This window comes from Stigmatopora nigra, chromosome 2 (assembly GCF_051989575.1).
Source record: "Stigmatopora nigra isolate UIUO_SnigA chromosome 2, RoL_Snig_1.1, whole genome shotgun sequence".
Classification (NCBI taxonomy): Eukaryota; Metazoa; Chordata; class Actinopteri; order Syngnathiformes; family Syngnathidae; genus Stigmatopora; species Stigmatopora nigra.
This window is the reverse complement of record NC_135509.1, coordinates 4,584,535-4,602,739: the sequence shown is the minus strand read 5'-3', so window position 1 is coordinate 4,602,739 and position 18,205 is coordinate 4,584,535. Positions and strand designations below refer to the sequence as shown.

The following is an 18,205-nucleotide window of genomic DNA, read 5'->3' as shown; positions in this document are numbered from 1 at the left end:
ATTAAAGTGACAAAGGTAACTGCTTGTAAAAAATCTTTTGTTAATCTTTTGCATGCAAGAAGGTGTATTTTCTAGCTTTTTTAAAAACTGATCTTTTTTCAAGATTTTAAGCTCTTGGATGACCATGTTATATTCATATTAATTATATATTATTAATTACCTTGATATTTTTCAAGGATTCACTATGAAAATGGATGAAAAAAGGTGTTATCAATAATTACAGCTTTTCAAAATACAATTGTAAATTAATTATACTCCTAAAATCCTTAATGGGTCGATTTAGATCACAATATGCCATGTATTTGTGATGCACACTAGGTCACATAAAAGTAGCCAAGTAAGGACAAAATCGGAACAGCTTACGCAAAAGGAGCTGCATTCAAGTCGGGGGCTGACATTAGTGCCTTGCTTGAGGGCATCTTAACAGTGTACGGGAAGCTGACAAGCATCTTTCCAAAAAACTACAAGTAATTGCCAATTTTTATTTGGCTGCTGCAGGGTTTGAAATACGACCATCTGGGCCCTATTCCCAAGTCTTTATAGATAAGGTATTGCATAGTCTATTATTATTCCTGTCATTGTGCCACATCCCTTTTGTACTTTTTACTTTGAAAATTATTTTATTTTTTCATCTTTTATGTTCCCATATTGGGTTTCCAAAAATCATTTGGATGGAAAATACCAAGCATCCCATTTCCAAGCTATTCTTGTCTAAAACACTTGACGGATCAGATGGTTGGATTTCTCATTAATACCCAACGTCTAAATTGTATTTGAACTGATGAGATATTTGTTTATCTTCATTTGAGTATGAAAATCGGGTTTGTTTTGCTTGGCAGGTTGCTATATCTCAGTGTTTATGGTAAACGAAGCGTATTTACTGTATTCAGCACTTTATTGATCATAGTTATTACTGCAAAAATAGCTGTGTTCGACATAAGCATTTATATCGATTTCACTTGGCAACTTAAGTACTTCCTATTCACTTCAATGCGTAGCCAACACATTCAACAAACAATATATACACACACATAAAACTTCAAAACGTTTGCCCCCTGGATGAAAAAAGATTTTTTTTTTCAATTTAGTAAGCAAACTATTTCTACTGGCATAGGCACCATGAAGGTGTTGTTGTTCCCTTTAAAGTTAAGTCACATTACTGACTTTAATGGGGTCAGTCACCCTCATACATTGGCGCTCATCTGAGCTTGAATGATAATGATGTGGATTCATTGACTTCAAACAGGTTGAAAAATAAGCCCATATAGCGGTAGACTGTCTTAGTGTGTCCTGAGAATGCTTCTTGTTCTACATTTCTATGACCTATTTTTATTCAGCCAAGTTGTATATGATGTCCTTGCATAAAAGTAAACATACTGCAGTGATGAAACAGTAAAAAAAATGTTTAGAAGTGTTCAACAGGCTAAAGTCAACTCATGAAACAATGACATTCAACACACTAACTAATAATCTATAAAAATAACTTCATAATTATTGGAATATTGACTTTAAGAAATCTTAATATGATGGAATGTCAATAAGGCAATGCTTTTCAGTGTGTTTTTATAAGGTTATACATTAATACATGTTAACATCTAACAATAATCAATACGTTAAAAAAAGTTTAGATTCCTTGGTAATCAAATTTCGAAAATTAATTCTAGAGAACGTAAGTTTTAGTGGGCTTGATGCTTGTTTCTGCAGTTAAATAAACTGCATTGTCATAACATGTGTCTTAGCCACTAGTGGGGTTTGTTAATTATAATATGGGGTGTAGTTATACAGATTGCTGACAATAGAACTAGGAGCAGCAAATATAATAAAGCCAAGATTTTTTTTACCTTAGCTTTTGGTTTGGAGGGCCAAGACAAAGCGCTAAAATAATATCTTAATTGGGCCATGACTTGCCATTTATGTGCTGTTCATAGGCAAATGTGATCAATGTGTACTCTTTTAATATCCAGTCTTGTGCCAAATTATTACAATTATAAATTATTCCTTTTAAATTGGAACAAATTTAGCAGTTTCTGTGTAAAATCATTTTTTAGAGGGACTAGGTAGTATTTTTTGATTGTTCATAAAATGTTTTTCATCACTTAGTAAATGTTCATTTCTTTATTAGTTCATCTTTATATCGGGAACAGCTATTTTATTTATTCATTTTTCCGCTTATAAGTGACACATTTTTACAAACTGACATTTACTGTCAAATATTAGTCAGGCAATTACTTTTTCTTAAATGAGTAAAAACAACTATCATATAAAAACAACTGATCATTTATATAAAAAAGAGAATACTTTTATTGTTCATCATTGGATTTATGGCTTCGCTGTGCCAAATTAATTTTCTATAGAGCGGTAGTTGACAGACTGTTGTTTTTCTGACCTACATAAAATGCAAGAAAGTGCATGTTTAAGAGAAAGAGCAATAACTTTTGCTGAATCTTTCGTCCCTTATCCGAATTTTTAAAGGGGTCATGCATAGTTATTCTCATTCTTTAAAGTTCTTGTCTGAATTCCTTCAGATGTTAGGGTATATTGTTCAAATACACCGCCATGAACATAAATCACCTCCGCTGTTACTTCTTTCCGATATTTTTTGTGTGACAGATACAGTAAATCTTGGAGAGAAAGAAATATAGATCATTGTTGATTCGAAAATGGCTTTACAACAGTAGTGCATATATATCATTTTAAATAATTCACAGGGCTAAAGCTAGCTTCCTTAGGCAAGCCCATGTGCGGGACAATACGTGCTTCATCATCCTCAGTGTGAAGTTACCCCAAGGCATAATAACAAGGACTTATGGTGCCCGTGTTGGGCACACATTACAAAAGGGTGTCCATTATTTGAAATACTCCACATGGAGTGTTATATTGGATGATAAAAGTGACAGCAAAAACTGAATATTTACTTTATCTTTACCTGTACTGTAAGTGTCTTAAGTGTCAGGAAATCTAAAGGTTAAGTTTATAACTAAAGTTAGGTGAGAAACCCATGAAGTTAGTGCATAATAATGTGGGTACCCAAACAATTCAATATAAGCATAAATCTTGATCAAGTTTAAAAAAAACATATGTACACCATAAACTTATGATATTATTGAAAACTGCGTTCAAAACTATTGTATCAAGTGTAGTACTAAAGGATGCAGTGAGTTCATAATCATGATCATCATTCCTTTTTGCAATATTTCCATTCTGCAAGCACGTCCCTTCTCATATGCAAGGCTTCGTGGAAAAAAAGATCATTTTGGAACATTTTTGGCACGACCCTGGAAAAGACTGGGGACATTATGAATGCTACTGAATAAATAAGTACAGCAACATCTGTTGATATATAAATTCGAAAAATAGTTTGTCATAATTGGGTAGAAAAGCTGCTTGAAAAACTCAAATGTTGACAACTGAAGCTAGAGCAAGTTTAACTCATTGGTGAACCATTATGTGACAAACAAAAAGGTTTTAAAGCCATTTCTGGACACCTGAAACAAGTTGTATATTTGAGGACTTTAACTTGCTATGCCTGAGTTAAAATCAGGATAGAGCAACTTTTCCAAGCAGGTCCACTAACATTATCTATCAATAGATATCCAGCTCAAATGTGACATAGCTTTTATGGGATCTCTTCAGTGTCATTTGGGTCCTCTATTTTAACATTATTATTGTATAGCTGAACCCTAAAGGAATATCCTACAGAAAGTCTAAGGGTAAAAGTTGATTTCATTGGTCTTGGGTGTATACTCATGTGGGATGATTTCTTCTCAATCACATTACAGAAGGAAGAGGACAGCAAGGAGGTTGTCATGGGGGCAGTTTCAATAGCGAAGCATCATTTTTAATTCAGGTGCCCAGACTTATTTTATAAGCTCTTGGGCACACTGCTGAGTAAACAATTTTAAAATTGAAGTTGAAAAAGCCCCTCTGGTTTTGAACATAAAAAATGCATCAACTGTGAGAATGGAAAGCCATATATCATTCCTTAAAACCCCCTTTTAACACCCTACACAGCCTATCTGTTCTAGGATGGTGTAAAGCAAATTTAATCTTGTACATGAGATTTGTAAATCACAGCTTTCCTACATAACTGTTTTCTTTTGTGTTATTTACCACACAATTTGCAAGGTGAAATAACTTGTGCTTTTACCCCTCTGATCCTTTCACAGACATAAACTGCTTGACTTCTATTGATTTCTCCAATAGTAACCTGTGCCGTGGCCTCGCACCAAAGCCCACATGCTGTTCAAGTAATGACACCTTCAATACATCAGCATGCCAGATTCGGCAGCCCCGATATCAAACATAGGCGACCTGCTCAGTCGTAAAATGCCACCTTTTGTATTGTACACTAAACAGTGCAGACCACACACCAAAAAAACCCACCCCACCTATGCACACACTCTTAAGGTGTTATCAAAAGGGGTATTCTGTGAGGTACTCGATCTCATCCAAGCGACACTTTTGCCTGATCTAGATCACATTGCATTACAAATCAAACTTGACACACAATTCATCCTTTATAAAATGTATTAGTATTACAAATTTGAACTTTTACATATGTAAAGGACTATGTTTGATCATGTTATATAGACCAGGGGTCTCAAAACACTTCTATGAAGTGCTGCAGTGGCTGCAGAAATTCATTCCAACCAGACAAGATTAATCCTTTTCACCAATCTGGTGTTTTATAAGTCTAATCAGTTGATTGAAAATGGGTGCTGATTAGCAGAAACCAGAGGAGCCCCTTGATGACCAGTCTGTTACAGATTATGGGAATTGAAGAATTTTTTAGGTTATATTGTCTCTGCCTACAATATGTGCTCAATCACAACTTATATACTACCATTACTTATAAATGTATCTAAATACTATATTACATTCAATATTTCAGTTACAAAAAGCCTCAATGGAGAAAATTTGTCTCTAAATACAAAAGAAATTCCAAGTTACATCCCCCATTTTTGCTCTTAGCCAAATTTAATGTTTTCGGAATTGACTCATAACTTTCCGAATTTTATAGGTATACTTATACGTATATGTGAATGGACAGTACACAACTAATTACAATTTGCCTTGCATTCTGACACCTGATTGTTGAGAATAGAGAGAGTAAGAAGTGAATTGAAAGTACAAGTTGAGTGCATATGGCAAGCGTACACTTTTACGTGAGCAGTTTTCCACAGTGTTTTTGGAAATTTTCTAGCATAATTCTAACACCATACCCCTACAGAGTATGCATGTATATGTGGCATATATTGTATTAATCAAGAAACAAGAATCTGAACATAATTTTGCAGAAAATGTAATTTCAACAATGTAATATGGTTTCTCTACAGCTGTGCATCTTTCTTTTATGTTTGACATGGGGCACAGCCTCAAACCGATGTAATCTCAAAACCAACCAATATTTGATATTTTTACTTTGCAACAACTATAAAGGTTAAGCTGCACTCTGCTTGGGTAGAACACCCACCAAAGCCAAGGACATGCTCTCCTTTTGGAGCTTAGCTTTGAGCCGACTTTCAGCTGACACCAGCGTGCCAGTGATCCATGGCAGTGATAACTTGTGGCTGTTTTGACAGGAGGAGACCAAGATTGTTCTGCGTGTGAGGATGTGAGGGCCAGTCGGTCATTGGAGCTGGAAGGATTTATCACTGCATGCTGGCTATTGATTTACAGCCAAGTGCAGGTCCGCCCCTCTACCCTTCCTCCTCCCTTGAGCTTGTGGCCTCTGTGTTTGATTCCTGTGAGTGGTATTGGACTCCATAGGAGTTTCTAATCCCCACAGCTCATATACTCTAAACCTCCCTCATTGTAAAACAGTGATTGCTTTGTAATAACAAGCATGCATTGAGGACTGTGCCAATGCGCATTTATAGCCACAACATTGTTTTGGTTTCTTCATTTGCTGCTTCTTTCTATCATGATTTGTGAAGATATATTTTACAATAACAAAAGGTGATATCAATTGACTAAGGCTATCTCAATGGCAAGAGTTCTGATTCACTTCAAGGAACTGTTATATAAGTTTGTGGTTTGTGCTCCAATTTTTGAAAGCACGTAGTTTTCTTGATTTTATTTATTGATTAATTAAATCATTCACTACATTGTTTATTCTCAAGGTCACAGGGATGTCCGATGATCAGATATGGAGTCAAATCTCTGAAAGTCTGTCTTTACAGTAAACTGTAGTATAATGATGAACTATGGTTAGTTCTAATCAGCACATAACTGTAAAGATAGTTATCTACTCCTTGCTGTTACGAGGCACAGCTAAGTATATAGTGTGCATGTAACATCTATTTTATAAACAGTGGTCCTGATGCATTTCAAGCAATTTTAGAGTTAGTAGGAAAAACTGCAGCAAATGATATAACTATTAATTAATTCCTTTCTGCTCAGAGTTATGAGGTAATCCAAGTCGTTACAATTCTTGAGAGTAATATGTATTTTGGAATATATTACAGTTTTCAGTCACAGCCCCCAACACGTCCCACAATATAGATAAAGGGAACTTCATGTTAGCCAAAGACCCCATGTAATTTTTAAAATATAGTGGAATACGTCTTTACAGAAATAAAATAATAATCTGAATACAAAAATAATTGCAGGAATAATATGATTTATAGAAGACAGGTGAGGCCTCTTATCCTTCACTCTTCTATATTCGTCAGCTGATGCCACAAGCAGTTTGGAAATAAAACTTGAGGGTGGTAGGTTAAATCCATCCATTATATTTCATAGCACTTTAAAACAATTCAGTGCTGCAAACAGTGCTTATGGACTAGTTGGCTTTCATTTAATTGAAGACATCAGTCGCTAGATTACTTCCACCTCTTGCAGACCTAATGAGATGGCATCGTGGCAACAATATGGATTCTTGTTAGATCGGCTCCATTCTAAAGTGTACTACTCATATTCTGTAGTCAACCTTTAAGTTCAGCCAGTGACTTCTGCAGTTGAACCCATCAAAATATACTTTTAAATCATATATTTAGTTGCTGAATGGTTTGCTGCCTGTGGCCTCAATTTGCTGGTATGAACTATGTCAACGACGTCTCATTTTTCCAGTCATATCGATTTATAACAGCATACAGAGGGTGGATTGTGAATATCTCTAGAACTTAAAAGAAAATAAAGCAACTGAATATGTGCATTTCACAGCACGGAAATAAATGTGTCTCAAGCAGTGTTTCTTCAAATACGCTGTTAACTTATATTTTCATAGGTTTACCTTACAATGTCCCATCCTCTTTATCCTGCCAAAACATTTACCATTTAAGAAGAAAGTTTTTTTTTCTACGGAAACATAATTAATTGCACTGTGGGAATTATAAACATTTGTGTAAAGTTCCTATACTTTTTGTTAGGGGTCATTGGAGATTTTTGTTGTGCAATTTGCTAAAATAAATAGTTTTAAAAAATGGGCTATTTTTTGTTCTGTAATTATAAAATATTTATATATTTTCACATGCAAAAAAATATGAAAATGAGGAATATTCAATTGAGGGCCCTGGGTGAGAAAAAATATGATTTAAAGAGGCTCTCACTCAACACCATCTGGTATCTGGGACTTAAATATTAATAGGACATGTAAGTCAGGCCTGAAAACATACTTGGAAATCCCCAACTTATACTGTCTTTGGTCTTGAGCTTGTTACTGACCAAAGCTTTGTTCAGTCACTTTAGATAAAATTATCTCGATGTCAGTTGCCCATTGAGTTGACTACAGAGGACCTGGTCCGGCGTCTTGTGAGAACGTCAGGGGGCCAACGAAACCTGCTGTTAGGTCTTGTAGAGACACTTATACAGGTCCATAATAACACTCAAGTTATGGCCATAATCCAAAATGAAAATTAAAAAGAAAACATTGGCTCTGCTAGTGTCGTGACAAAGTGGTCCTATGGCCTGCTGATGATGAGCTCTCATAGGCTTGGCAATGAGGAAAAGAACTTTAATCAGCATCTGACAGGTACAACATTTGCCAGGGACACTCAACTAAAGAAAACGTACAAAAGGAGTATGGTGTCATGTTGCGCGAATTGGCCTCTTCAACTCGTTTTACTTCCAATATTCTGATTTATGGAGTTAAAAGATTTTTTTTTAAAAAGAAATACAACATGCTGATTTGGGACGGGTAGTGTCATTTTGAAATACAATGAGTTTTGGATTTTTTTTCTTCTGTGTAACACTTGCTGTGATTCTGAACGTTAAAGTTTTTAACTTTTCCTACAACTACTTTAAAGAGAAAATAATATGAATAATGTTTTATTTTCTGGACCTCAGCACCTCAGCTCACCCACACACTGAATATGAAATATAATGGGTCCCAGTGTGGAAGAATAATTGTGTTTGAAGGCCTCAGTATTTAGAGCCAAATATTTCCAAAACAAATTAACACTCGATTTCTCTATGTATTGTTTTTTTAAAAAGACAAAATATATTTCTATATTTTATTAGGTTGATTAAGTTAGTCTTTGTAATTGATAAATATTTGATTTCTTAATAAAATAAAAATAGGAATAAGTCTTGCTCATCTCTCCAGTTTACTAAATTAACAATTTGATTTATGTTTTGTATATGCAATGTAAATTATTTTACAATTACTATGATTCATATAAATCTTCAAATTATATTAATAATGGATTACATATGTTTTGTGGGATTGTTTTAAATATATAAAAGAATTACATATTTACTTTCTAGTGTCATTAAAAATATTATCACCCACATTTTTAAACAAACGATAGTGCTCTTGGTTTTAACTTAACTTTTTTGACAATTATTCGAGTGTATACTTTCTATTGGATTCAGTCCTAAAACACTGACAATATGTTTTTGTATTAAATTAATCTCGTGTGAATTTGGAACTGAATTTTGGATTGGCCTAAATAGCTTAAAATTGTTTCTTTGTACACTAACAATGTTTCTAGGCTTCGGACTGCTGAAGTCAACATTTAATTCTGGTATGAATTGCAGTCGACATAGTCTTGCTGATAAGGCAAAAGAAAAATCTATACTGTCTTCTTTCATTCAATTACATCTAGTCCACATTTAGGTGATAATCAAAGAAGCTCATCCAACACAAGGTTTATCTTTCATTTAAGGTAACGAAAGTAAACAGATAAAGATTTTTCCCCTTACTGTGGCTGTAATAGATTGTCTCTAAAAGCTTGCTAAACCTCAGGCTCTTATGTGAAGATTTTATTAGATAGAATTATCTTTTATTGGATGTTGATGATGTTAGCTGTCCGGGGCAGAGCAAAGAAAGGTAGAATATGGGAGGGGGATAATGCGCAGAGAAAATGAGAGAGATTTAAATGAGAAAGGGTGAAATGAAGAGCACCAGCATATTAAATCAAGAGTCTGTGTGGACAGTAATCTAAAATAGCCTCAGACGCTTTAACGGGAACGCGCACAGAGACGCTTTGTCCTCCACTGGGCTTCGGTCTCTGGGTCATTGCAGACTGCAATGACTCAGCATTTCCTGTTGTTCAAGATTACCTTGACGAAGGGACTTTTGCTTTTAGAAAGCTATCTCACTGGTCAGATAGGCCCAAACAATAACTAACAGGAATTCCCATCCCAAAAAAACAAGAGCATAACTGTAGGCCTGAAGTGAGGTTTTTTTCTGGAGGATTTTCTATTTATATCAAATATCATTCAAAACAAAAAAATGCAAATAAAAAGCTGCCAAATTTAATCTTAATGATCAATTCACCAATACTGAAAGACATAAAAGTACGTGTATTAATTATACGAGTATGTGTTATTTGACACGAAAGAAGGGTGGGTAGAAATACAGCATCGAGATATAGATGAAATGGAACAATTATTTTCTCGACTACAAACAAAAAGTAACAGACTACCTCAGACAATGGTATCCTGTATTGCTATGATAACAAAATAATATAAATATAAGAAACTTAGGTTCAGGTTGGAATGGTTGACTAGAAAAATGTTGCATTTCCTTCTTCATTATCCACAGGAATTCAATAAAATATGTGGGGACAGAATTTTACATATACTTTAATCTCCTGTAGCTATGTCTGCATTGCCCATTAAATATCACTTACTATTTCATTTTAAAATAATTTTCAAAGTAGACATTTAAAATGCCATTACCGACTGTAATGGTTGCCGTGGTGCATAAGGTGGCTGAAACCACTTTGTTTGCTTGTTTAATCACAGGAGAAAAAAAGAGGCAATGTTCCAATGTATTTCAAAACTAGAATAAGGGAAGTAAAATGTATTCCTTTAAGAAGCTGTTGCATTGCTTAAATGGTACAAATATGTGAAAGACTTCCCTCAAGCACGCTGTCACGAGGGATAATGAAAGATGGGTTGTGTTCCCAAGAGAAAACCTTCTAATGGGGACTGCAGAGAGGGATTTGTGATGACTAAGCTGTTAGCTGTTAGTTATCTAAGTTGTCATGGTGGCAGGTCTGAAGTTTCATACTGTCCAAGTGAAATCTTAATTGCAACAGAGAAACATAATTTTCAGATGGGAACATTTGAGTGATTGGTCAAATCAATTTGTGATGGAAGGAAATAAATGAGACGTGGAATGAGCTTTCTCTAGAGTATTCAACAAGATATTTGATAAGAGGTTTTCAATGAATGCCCTCAGATGCAAGTGACAAAATATTATGGCTTAATCTCTTCTTAGATCAGGGGAGTCAAATGTTCGGCCCAGGGGTCCAATCTTGTTGTTCTGCCTGACAAGCATCCTTTTAGGTTAATTCAAACAGTACATACAGGATATCTGTAAGGCAAGTGTTCAGAAGGTGTCATTGATGCACATTTCACGCTGAGTGTCGCAAAAGCGGAAGTGATTAGAGTTGAGTGCGCTTTGTATCTTTCATCTCTGCAGTCAGATGCAAACCAGTAGTAGCTTGATTTTGAGAACTTGCATGTTTGGACAGTTTTGGTGAATGAGAAAACTTGAATTAAATGCCAATGTATTTCGTTGCCTACCAATGCCTTTCGATGCATACACGCTTAAATGTTTAGGAGGCATGAGATATGAGTGTACTTTCATTCTGAAAAGTTCCCACTTAACTTTTAATAATTGAGTTAACACTGACAAATACAATTTGCCCGAATGAAAATAAAAACATTGTTTCAATGGGTTGTTAAATTGTTCAATATATATTTTTTATATGTGACTATTGTATGTATTATGTGCGTTTATTTATCTGAAAATTGATGAGAAAAATGGTCCAAATATATAAAGGCCCAGCCTTTCTAAAATTATGCTATTAATGTGGCCCTACCAAAATGAGTTATACATTCATGCATTTAAGAGGACAAAGCTATAGCCCAAAAGGTCGATTAATCGGGCTAAATACATCTAAAAAAATACAACACAACTGATAAGTGAGCTTTGCATACTGATTGTTATCAGTACATCTGTGGCACTTCTACTTTTTTGGGTGTTAGGGAGATAGAATGCACACGCAGAAGTACCATTAGTCATCATTAAAACAAAATTAAATCATTCTTGATAGTTCTGACCAAGGGTGCCTTTTAAAAATGAATTTACTCTCCTTAAATTGTGCTTAGCGGTCAATACTGACATTTCATTATTTATGAATTAATTAGGAAAAGTGGGTATTATTGAACGAAATTGGGTTAACTTATTCACTGATATCTTGCATAAGAAAACAATTGTAAGTCAGAAAGGACAATGACAATAGTACAACCTTCAGTAGGATATCTATCTAGTCTTATTATAAATATCTGTTCCAGACATATATAGTATGACGCATCCTTTCAAGGTATCATTAAATAAATACAATGTTTTAAACCAAAACACACCTTTCTGTAACCATTCAACTAAACTAAATAATGGCCATTTTAGATAAATTTAGAACAATGAGTCCACCAATGACTTGAAGTTGTCAGTTGTCCCATTGAACAGAACTATAATTATCGAGCAGTCCATCTGGTCATATGTTCTAGGGTGCCAGGAGTGGGCCTCCTGCTGTCTCCTGTTGAGCAACGCCAAACAGAGTTAAGCTTCTCAAATGAGGTCAAAGGAGTGGACTTGGCACCTCTCAGGATACAGCTTGGACATTTACGTTTCAAAAACCGTAAGCATGTTGGCCAAATAACTCCAGTCCCATAGCGCATGCTGCAATTAATCTAATTTGTTGTGATTTCCGGGGGTATTTGGAAGTCAAGCTTGAGTGTTTGACGAAGAGTATGCATATGTACACTGTACTAGAGAAAATACAAATGTGCACTAGGAGCACATACTACAAAACTGAAAAATGGGAAGGATTTGTGACCAAAACAGCAAAAGCATGCATTAATTCGGAATTGGAACTACAGATATTTGAGTGTTAAGAATTCAAAGATAAAATCTTTATGAAGTGCTAAGAATTTTTAGAAAAATTATTAGCTGAAAACTGCATTAACAACCATGATTTTGTACTCATATTTGCCTACTATACCCAATTTTCTTACAATCAACAAACCCTACAAATAGTATTTAAAGCTGACTAAATCCATTCATTCATTTTCCGTTCCGCTTATCCTCCCAAAAGGTCGTAGGGGGTGCTGAACCCCATTCCAGTTAACAATGAGCAATAGGCAGGGTACACCTTGCGTTGGTTGGCAACCAATTGCAGGGCACAATGAGGCAGGCAACCATTCAAGCGTATACCTCAGGATGATTTTTAGTGTTCAACCGGCCCCTCATTCATGTATTTGGAATGTGGGAGGAAACTGGACTCCCCAGAGAAAACCCACGCTGGCACGAGAGGAACATGCAAATTCCACACAGGAAGGCCAAAGCCTGCCATTGAACACTTGATCTCAGAACTGTGAGGTGGAGATGCTAACCACTCTTCTCTTTTGTTGCTGATGTGACTCCAAAAATCTCTTACCCAATTTTGTCATTTTTCTATATGTACTTTCTATCCTGGTCAATGCTTTCTCTGTATCTTTTTCTTCCCCATCCTGCCCCATTTCTAAGATTTTGATCAACAAGGATTATCTTCATTCTATTATCATCTTTAAATCTGGATCCTCATCCGTCAAACTTGAAAACAGTAACGTCATATTTCTCAGCTACCACACAAATTTCCAAGCATTACAGTAAAAAAATCCTATCCAAGTCAGTTTTTCTAAAGATGAAATATTTAGTAAAAGGGAATGGAAAAAGATTCAGGTGAGTTAAAGTGGTGGTTAAAGTGTTCAGAATTAACCTATAACATTCAAACTCCTATTAAATGTAAGTTCTGACAGAAGGGCCATCATTTAAGGGGTAATGATTGGCACAAAATAGTTCAGTTCTTGTACAAGTCGTTTAAAAGGCATAAAATCCACATGATATCGAAAAGTTGTATCGAGTAGAGATAAGAAGTTACATGGATTTGAAATGACTGATATTTAAATGTAATACAATATGGTTTTTATATCCCAAATCTTGAACTTGAATATGCTTCTTCTCAATCTATCCTCATAAAAACTCCTCTACATTTCGCTGTACCAAGTCTAAGTCTTTTTAGATTTGAGCTCATCATACTGCATACATATTAGATGAGACAATTCCCTTTTTTGTATTAACAAACTCAACCATCTGAATTATTGGTAGTCTTGTAATGTCATACTTTATATTGCTTGCGTCATGGGATGACCTTAATATAATTGCCTATTGTTTAATTTCTCTGCTATTACCTAAACCTCAAGTGTGTGACACAAACCTGTGTACACAGTGTTACTGCCAATACCGTTCAGACCAATTATTTTCTGCATATACATTTTCGACCAGAATAGAACGTAAACACACATGCGTATGCAAACTGCTGATCCTCATTAAGCGAGCACTTCTTCTCACTGCATGAAAGTCAGTGTTGTTCCCTAGTCAGTCACTCACTCTGTGACACTGTTTAAACAAGCAACCTCTCTGTACAAACATGTTAATCCACCTACTTCATCCTTATTCCAACCAACGGTCTCTGGCCACAGTTTGCTGTTGCTGCATTCCTTGTTTGTATCATCAGCACGTGCTTTGCATCAATACTATTTCAAAACTTCACACAAATAAGGTTTTTATTCAAATTCAAGATTAGATAACACCTTTGAATCTATTTTAGATGATTGCAAACATTGAAGAGTTTACAATAGGAGAAAATATGTTATGATTCCCACATTGAGATCTTTTTTTTCCAGTTTTTTTTCACTAGAAATGTTGTGTAGACATGTAGGAATATAGCATGTATCTCAAAAGGCAGGTAGTGAAGATAAATGTCCTAAGGTTTTTTTTTTTGTCTCTTTAATGGGATGTATCAATCAATCCCATGAACACTGTTATTGATCATTGGGGTGATGTTACGTGTGCTGTAGTTTCAAAGAGCTACATTTAAAAGATGAATAAGGTTATCTTGAAAATACATCAGCCATTGATTTTCACATGTCCACTTGCTATCCAATTGAATGATGACGGCCTGTCTACACCAGGGGTAGCAGACTTTTTTTTTATTCGATAACCTTTTTTTTATTTTTATTAAATCATAGAACCAATACGTGGTTGGCAATATTCTAGAAGTATATCCATGGATTATAAACATGTTCTCATCTCCCCTTGTCTGATTTTCTCAACCCCTTTAGCCTCATTAGGCTAGCGGGGGGTGCTGGAGCATATCTCAACTGACTCTGGTCCAGAGGGTTGGGGGGACACCTTGAATCGGTGGGCAACCAATCGCAGGTCACAAGATGGACAACTATGCCCACTCACACCCATGCCTAGGGACAATTTAGAGTGTCCAATCAGCCTAACATGCATGTTTTTGGAATGTGGGAGGAAATCAGAGTACCCAGAGGTAACCCACACAGGCCCAGGGAGAATATGTGCCACCCAACAATGTTAAACCTGACCAACAAACAGACAGTGACTAAAAGTATAAACTTAAAATTATTAATAAGAATACCAAAATGAAAAATATAAATAGACTCCCACTCCATGACAAAGTTAACATTATGTGCAAGGACTTCAAACTCAAAAGAGCAATGCAAAATGTTTGAAACAGTTTGAAATTGATTCTGAGACAAGTGAAAAAGAACTTAGGGAATCAATGTTTCACAAGAAATGAGAAGTGTTGTTACCATAGGCACAAAACTTGTTGTTTTCATGAGAAGTGGAAGTCAGACAGAAGGTACTTAAGTACTGAGGGTGATGGATAATTCAAGACAGCAATGCACAATGAACTCAACGCACCTGACTGCACCTAGACCCGATGGAAAATTTCAAGGAACTATATTTTTTTTTAGGTGAAAGCATAAAAATGACCCTAGATTCAAAGTACAATCAACAAAGTCAAGAATTAAGATTATAGAAAATGAAATAATAAATTGAACAGAAAATGGTTGTATGTTTCAGTATATATAGTTGAAAGGGTGGCTCATACACTCTTATTATTAAATTTAAATGTCAAATATGATCTGGAAATTGCGGTTGCTCTATCAAATAACATTTTATTATAATGGCTACAGAAAAATAAAAGCACATATCTCTAAGATTTCTCCAAGATCTGTAAAAAAAGACTCATGTTATAATGTGTTCCCTGGTCAAAATGTTGTGTATTTTTTTTTGTATATTTTTCATAGCAATTGCCTTCACAAGTTCAAATCAGTAGACGTAATAAACTATTTTAATACATTTCTTTTTCCATGACTTCCTAACCCTAACCCTCTACCATATGTGCTACTGTTTGCCATCGAGCTAGGCACTTTTCTCAGAATATGCTGGCAAAAGTCAACCTTTTTTTCTCCTATGAACCCCTCCAGACAATTGCAATATGATGATGACTTCCAGCCTTGCCGCACTGCGCGAGTGTGTTTGTGAATGTTTCTCTTTATGTATAAATAATAAATACTATCTAAGAATTTTGGAACCAGAAAGTTGTTGTGAAATCTTTCCTCCTGACTTAAATATTGTGTTTTTCCAGAAGATAAACAAATTCTAGGCAAATTGTGCAACATCTCTGAAGACTCAACATTACCTTAAAATAATAATTCAGGGCATAATTTTTAAGGCAACATCCTCAGAAAAAGAAATAAATTATAAACAATATTTATTATATAGAAGCACTTACCAAACTGAAGTCTAGCCTTGTACTTTGATACTCCCAAGACAGTGAGAATGAGCTGGAGATGAGAGATTCAGTTGATGCAAGATCCTACCGAGAGGGACACTAAGTTACTTGGGGAGGCAAAAAGGATATTTACTTAACACTAAACAATGTGCTTTCCAAAAAAATTAAGGAATCCACAGCCTCAGCATTTGCAATCACATGCAGTCAAGGGAGTCAAAAGTCAACTATCAAGAGCAAACTGACCATTGAAGGGTTTAAATAAGGACAGGAAGTGAATATTGATTGGTGGAGGGATGATAGGGAATTACTAACACCTGTGTTGGCCTGGGCAGGGCTTTGTCACATGGGTGGAGCCACAGCATCATGTGCCTGCAGATGAAAAGAAACAACACACCCTACTACATTGTGTGTGTCCAGGCTGACAGCTGTAACACCATTCATAAATCGCCATACTAATGTATATCAATGCCAATCATCTCTGTTTATGGCACAGCAAGCTTTGCAAACAGGGTAAAAAGATGTGCCTCAATTCCTTCTTTAATCTGGAGTGTGCATTATTGCACTTACTTGACTTGAATATGTGCACACTGAATCTCATCAACTGGGTAACCACAAATGGGGGGAACTTTTTAAGGCCAACAGTGATTTGAGCACAAGATGTAGGTGGTGACACTTTGAGGCTAGATTTGTTACCATTGTGTGGGATGGGCTCAGGCCAAGGCTAAGAATGTGGAAGAGCAGTGAGTGATAAAAACACAGTCTGCTTCACAAACTGTGTGGGTTTATCTTAGTGTAAAGAAAAACAAAAGCAAGCATCTTTGGTCAGACATTGACTGCCCCCGCACACCTCCATAGCAAGTCTTTCACAACATATAAAAAGGGACAAAGGAGGAAAGAAAATAATATGATGGAGGAAAAAGGAGCTTTGGAAGAAAAGCAAGTTTGTCAATAAAAAGTAGTGAGGCATCCTTCCGTAAATTCTTTCATTGATCCTCACAGGTGCAATTAAAAAGTAATTGCCAGGGTTTATCCCCTGACATATTCTAAATGACAACCAAATGTATAACTCCTGAGATCATGATGTGTTTCTAAAGTTGGTTGTGTTCTTTAATTATCTGTCAGTAGAGTGTGTATAATTTACTGTTAGAGGCACGAATATTTTGTATCAAGCTGCCCTTGAAAAACATGATTGCATTTGCTTATGTGAGCTGCATACAATTAACCTTTCAGCATTGAACATGGGAATGTGTTGCCCGCTTCTTACACTGTCATCTTTTTCTCATCAGAAGCTGATGTCACACTGCCATGTCGCTTTGCCTCATTTGCATTATTAAAGCTTAACATTGATACCTTGAGCAACCTTTCGCTGAGCTTTATTCATTATTTACGAATACCGCACAGGAGATGTGGTACCCATGAGATAGTAGTATTACCGACTGATAAAGTCCTGGAAATTTTAGCAAGGAATTGCCAAAACATGATCCAAATTTTATTATTCACTTGAGTCTCACATTGCATATAAGTAGTCCTATCACTTCCAACACACCCATCAAAGCAGTTCGGGTAAAATGAGGTATTTTTCTGCAACACCAACTTATCTGTGGCATATAAATGCATTTGACACCATATTGGACAGCTACTCTGTATGGAGTTCAAGTGTATGTGCATGTGTGTGTATTTTTAACATACAGACTAAGATGAACATGTAAATGAAATTTGAAACATGACAGTTATTCAGTTTTGTGTTTAGAATCTCGTAAAATCTTTATAGAGTGGCAACTTCCATCCATCTAGGAAATCATCAAACCACTTGTACCAATACACCCACCCACTTGTCCACCCATTTGGGGCTGCATTCTCTGAATAAAGAAATAAATACAAGATAGTATGACAATGCGTATTGATAAATGGTGGAAAATATTAACAATAGTACTTATATACTTTATTTTTATATTCATTTTTAACCCAGCTGTCTCCGGGAGAAATAAAGGATGCTATTCTGGATCCAAACAGTTGTAGGGCAAATATTGGGATGAACAAACATTTGGTCTTAGAATCACACCACCAATAAGCAGGAATCAAGCTCACACTTCCCAGCCTGC

At 35.6% G+C, this 18,205-nt stretch overlaps 1 long non-coding RNA gene across 1 annotated transcript in view; it reads right to left on the bottom strand.

Moving 5' to 3' along the window:
• The window catches only part of LOC144183779 (uncharacterized), a 58,520-nt gene extending 42,210 nt beyond the window's left edge, over positions 1–16,310 (bottom strand). Inside the window, exon 1 of the long non-coding RNA XR_013324761.1 lies at positions 16,104–16,310. This is a non-coding gene — a long non-coding RNA (uncharacterized LOC144183779). The remainder of the gene's footprint in view (positions 1–16,103) is intronic.
• Between the last annotated feature and the right edge of the window lie 1,895 nt (positions 16,311–18,205).